Source organism: Arachis ipaensis, chromosome B01 (genome assembly GCF_000816755.2).
Source record: "Arachis ipaensis cultivar K30076 chromosome B01, Araip1.1, whole genome shotgun sequence".
Classification (NCBI taxonomy): domain Eukaryota; kingdom Viridiplantae; phylum Streptophyta; class Magnoliopsida; order Fabales; family Fabaceae; genus Arachis; species Arachis ipaensis.
Window position 1 is genome coordinate 66,461,945 of NC_029785.2, and position 5,959 is coordinate 66,467,903.

Genomic DNA, 5,959 nt, shown 5'->3' on the forward strand with positions numbered 1-5,959 from the left:
AAAGGGGACAAGGGACAAAATGCCCCAAAGTAAGTGGTGAAAGCAATGCATATGTACTTTAGAATGCATGAATATGTGGAAAACATGGTTAATGGATAGTTAGATGTGGTATTATGATTACATGGATTGTCTAAAGTTAGGTTTAAGTTAANAAAAAGAAAAAAAAAAGAGCAATTAAGCAAAAAGGGGACAAAATGCCCCAAAGTAAGTGGTGAAAGCAATGCATATGTACTTTAGAATGCATGAATATGTGGAAAACATGGTTAATGGATAGTTAGATGTGGTATTATGATTACATGGATTGTCTAAAGTTAGGTGAAAAGTTTAAGTTAATTGAGGATTCAGATTTTAGTCCACTTGGCCAAATACAATCCTACCTTGACCCTAACCCCATTACAACCCTTAAAAGACCTCTTGATATGTGTATCTGTGCATTAAATTTATGTTGATTGTTAGATGAAGAGCAAGCCTTAGAAAGCAAGGTTAGTAGAGAATTGAGAGAATCGAACCTAAAACATTTGAGTGATTAGAGTGCATACACTCCTAGTGAGGGTTCGATGCTCGATTCTTTGTTCCCGGCTTTCATGAGCTATTTTCTTCTACAAGCCTATTTGTACTTCATTTTTATGATTTGAATTAGTGAAATCCAGTTCATATTTATTCTTGGAGAATTTATTTACTTTTAACCAAGTAGGTAGAAACATCTTAGCATGTAGTTGCATTCATATAGGTAGGTTGCATTTCATACATTCTATCATTCCTCTTCACTTCTTTATAGCTTCTCTTGAGCTTAGCATGAGGACATGCTAATGTTTAAGTGTGGGGAGGTTGATAAACCACTATTTCTTGGTTTATCTTGTGCTCAATTGAGTGGTTTTTATTAACTTTTTACCCACTTATTCATACTATTTGCATGGTTTTACATTTGCCTTCCTAATTATGTGCTTTGATTGAAAACATGCTTCTTTGGTCTTAAGTTCCCTATGTTTGATCCTCTCATATTACCATTAGATGCCTTGATATGTGTGTTAAGTGTTTTCAGAGATTACAGGACAGGAATGGCTCAGAGGATGGAAAGGAAGCATGCAAAAGCGGAAGGAATACAAGAAGTTGGAGAAATTGCTAAGCTGTCCAGCCTGACCTTTTCGCACTCAAACGGCTATAACTTTAGCTACAAAGGTCCAAACGACGGGGTTCCAGTTGCGTTGAAACGCTAACGTCCGGGGTTTTGATTTGATACATAATATGCCATAGTTGCTCTGACGCTAGGTGACGCGAACGCGCACTCCACGCGAACGCATCGCAGTTCCGAAAATCAGCGTGGCAGATTTCTTCTCCAGCGATTTCTGGGCTGTTTTCGACCTAGTTTTCGGCCCAAAAAACACAGATTAGAGATTATAAAGTGGGGGAATCCATTCATTCATAAAAATAAGCTCACAATACACAATTTTAGGATTAGATGTAGTTTTAGAGAGAGAGAGGTTCTCTCCACTCTCTTAGGTTTTAGGATTAGGATTCCTCTTAAAGGATTTAGGATTCAACTCTTCACCGTTCAATATTTCTTTTACTTTATATTTATCTCTTATTTTCAGATACTTTAATGATTGTATTAGTTATGTTGCCTAATTGGCTTATGAACTTTTCCATGTTAAGATTTGAATATTTTATTTAATATAATTGAGGTATTTCAGATTTATCACTTCTTCTATTATTTGTTATTAATTAATGTTCTAAGTTGGATCCTAACTTGATTTTAGAGTTGATTAATATTTGGAGACCCTTGAGTTGAATTACTCAAGAGTTAAATTGTAATTGGGTTTATCGTTGGCTGGCTCTCTAGTCACTAACATTAATCCTTCCCAAGGGAGAGGATTAGAACTTGTGAATAGAAGTAGACTTCCAACTTACTTGACTTTCTTTTACTTTACTTGGTAAAGGATAACTAAGTAGAAGTAACCTTCAATTATCAATTAATCTTGAGAAAAATCTAACAAGGATAGAATTTTCGGTTAATCTCTCCTAATCAAGGCTTTTTATTTAATTACATAAAATCTCTTATTTATTTTTATTGCTTTAATTTATAAATATACCTGTGCCCATTGCCCAAACTCCAAAACCCCAATTTACAAACTCATAACCAATAATAAGAACATACTTCCTTGCAATTCCTTGAGAAGACGACCCGAGGTTTAAATACTCGGTTATCAATTTTAAAGGGGTTTGTTACTTGTGACAACCAAAACGTTTGTAAGAAAGGTTGATTGCTTGGTTTGGTAACTATACTCGCAACGAGAATTTACTATAACTTCTAAACCATCAATCTTCAGTTCTTCAACCATCTAACCCAATGCACCTTTCTTTCTCCATTTTTGCTCCCCCAGTACAATTTACTAATCATGCTCTCTATATGTTGACATAAGCTTTTGGGCATTTGAAAGCATCCCATAATGTATGAGGGAATTTCTTGAGCGACTAATTTTATAAGAACTTCTTTCCCCACCTTGAAAATGCTATTCTCCTTCCATCCCTTCAGCTTCTTTCACACTCTATCTTGGACAAAATCAAAGATTTGTTTCTTAGATCTTCCAACAAAAGTTGGAATCCCCAACTACTTTGAATTGTTCTCCACTGCCTTAATCTGTAACCATTCTTGGATAAGCATATGTCTGAGAGGAGGCATGTTTCGGCTAAAAGAGATTTTTGATTTATCCAAATTGATTCTTTGGCCTGAAGCTAATTGGTATGCTTGTAGAATTTTTTTCACTTTTGTAATGTCTTGATCAGCTGCTCTTATGAAGAAAATGTTGTCATCTGCAAAAGAAAAAGTGTGATATTTTTGGTGCATTCCTAACTATCTTTATTCCCTGAATCGCTTTCCTTTTCTGAGCTTTGATAAGGAGACCCGAGAACACCTCCGCACAATATAAACAGGTGTAGAGAAAGGGGATCCCCTTGCCTTATGCCTCTAGTGGGTTTGAAACTCTTGGAGGGACAGCTATTAATAAGTACTGAGAAAGACACTGAGCTGATGCATTTTTGGATTAGTTTCACCCACTTTTGTGGGAATCCCGTAGACTTGATAACCACCAAGAGAAAATTCCATTCGATCCGATCATATGCCTTAGCCAAATCTAACAAAATGCCCATGAAATTTTTTGCTTCGTTTACCTTTTTTCTCATATAGTGGAATATGTCAAAAACCACTAAGCTATTATCCATAATTAATCTACTGGAAACAAAGGTACTTTGGTACTCTCCCACAATCTCCGGTAGAATTTGCTTTAGTCTGTTTGCAATCACCTTCGTCGTTATCTTGAAAATCACATTGCAAAGAGATATCGGCCTATACTCTCCGGTGTGCTTTGGGGTCTTTGTTTTGGGGATTAGGGACAAAAAAGTATTATTCATCTCTTCAAAGTCTCCCTCCCCATTTAGAAAGTTAAGGATCCACTTAGAAGTTTTCTCTCCCACAATATCCCACATCCTTTGGTAGAAGAGTGCCGGCATCCCATCCGATTCGGGAGCTTTAGTTGGCTGCATGTGCTTTAAAGATGTTTTGACTTCCTTTTGTGTGAAGTCCTCCTCCAAAATATTAAAAGCCTCCTGCGAGACTCTGCCTCCCACTGCTGTAGCTACTTGTTCTTCTTCCATCGTCCCTTCGGTCTTAAACAATTCCTCATAAAAGTTCACTATAATTTTCTCTATTTTTTTCTCATCTTCAAAAAGAATTCCTGCATCATCAGTAATCCTCTCTATTCAGTTTCTTTTGTTCCTTTGCGATGTTTTCTGATGAAAATATTTAGTATTTTTCCCCCGCTTTAAGTCACGTTGCTCTAGATCTTTGTGCGCACTTAATCTCTTCTTGGTACAATAAATCGTCTAACTCTCTTTGTGTCTTCTTTAGTCTCATGATAGTCGATTCAGATTGCGGGAGGGTTGTGAGATGCTCTATAGAATCCTGCTTCTCTTTGATCTTCTTTGGTAGTTGCCCAAAATTCTATTTTTCCTATTGTTGTAGCTTTCTTCCACAATTTTTCAGCTTCCATTTTAAATGTTCTTCACTACCCAATCAACTCTTGAATATTACTTCTTTACACTCTTGGTTTTGAAGCCACATTTCTTCAAATCTAAAGACATTTGGCCTCTTCCTCATTCTTTTGTTCTCTTGACCTGTTACGTCAATTAAGAATGGACAGTGATATGATCTGTACCTCTGTAAGTGTCTTACAATTGTCTCTGAAAAAGCTTCCTTCTAGTCAATTGTTGCAATTGTCATGTCAAGTCTCTCTTGAATATTCATGTCTCCTGGTTGGTTATTTGTCCATGTAAAAGAGTATCCCATAAACTCCAAGTCTAACAGCTGATTCATTTGTAGTACTTCTGGAAAGCCTTTTATTTGGCTATAAGTAACTGGCAATCCCCCTGTCTTCTCTTTCTGTTCCAGGATTTGGTTAAAATCTCCAAACACCAACCATAGCATGTTTTGAGATTGACCAAGCGAGCTCAAGAAATCTCATAATTTTTGCTTGTTGGCTGCATCCGGATTCCCATAGAACCCCATAATCCTCCACTGCTGTACAGCTTCTACTACTTTTACATTTATGTCACATAGATGATACTTCCAAAAAAATAAAGCTATTCCACATAACCACCAAACCTCCCGCTCTACTTCTTCCTTCCCCTTCACAGTCAATCCCCATAATGTTTTCCATTCTTCCTCTATTTTTAATACGATTTAATTCGTCAATCTTTTTCCTCATCTCCATTAAGAAAATGAGGTTGGAATCTTGCTGTTTCAAGAGCTTGTTCAAAGCTTTCACTGCCCATGGGTTCCCAAGCTCACAGCAATTCCAACTAATTATCTTCATGAAATTTGGCAGGGCTGCCCTGCAGCTTCTGCCTGTGTATTTTTGCTCCTTGCTTGGTAGCGTTTGCTGCTGCCTCCCATCTCCCTATCCTCCATTTATGTGTCTTCTTCCTTTCTCTTTTTATTTTGTTCTGGCACTTTAGTTTTCTGGCATGCTATTCTTAGTTTTGTTCATATTATGTTTTCTAGGACTATCAATAAAATTGTGATACAATTTTTTTCTCAATTTTACTAGGAGTGCATTGTTCTTTCATTTTGCAACCTGCGAAATTGAGATATAATGCACAAAAATATAATTACATTTACTATCACTTAAATTGAAAAATATAAATTTTTATTTAAATAAAAAATTCCATAGTTTTTATTATTTCCAGAAAAATAACTAAATAAAAAAAAACAGAGTTTATTAAATAAATTCATTAAACTAGAAGAAAGAGGAAAAGAAGAGAGGAGAAAAAAAAAGAAGAAGAAAGAAAACAAAAAATAAAAAAAAAGTGAGAAGAGTTCATCAAATTAGAAGAACAAAAATATCAAAAATAATTTGTTGTGTTTTTTGTAATTTGTATGTTATAAAAATATATTAGTGAGTTTATGTTAGCACCACTCAAATATTTTTGTGTGCAAAAGTTTGACAATTAGGTATAACCATATAAAAATACAATTTTGTAAAAAAAAAAAAAAAATTAACAGACAATAAAATTTCCGTAAACATTTTGCAAAGACCAAAATGTTAAATTAGAAAATATGTAATATATAGACATTAGCTTTAAAATTTTGAGAATAAATTTTTTTAGTCAACAATCAGCTAATACTTTTTTATTCTTTATAATAACAACTCAAATCTTTAATATTTGTTTATCCAATATTTTTTTATTGATTCTTGGTTAGGGAAAATTGATTTGCTACAAAGTCATTTTAAGAATATAAAATTAGAGAAATCTATTGGCCCCCGATATAGTGCTATCATCAATGATCTCTTTACTTGCTTTAAGGGGATATAATTAATTAATAGCTCGCAATGCTGTTTGATTTTCCTGTTTCAAAATGTTTATCAATAACATGCTTATGTTGATTATTTTTCTATTAGTATTT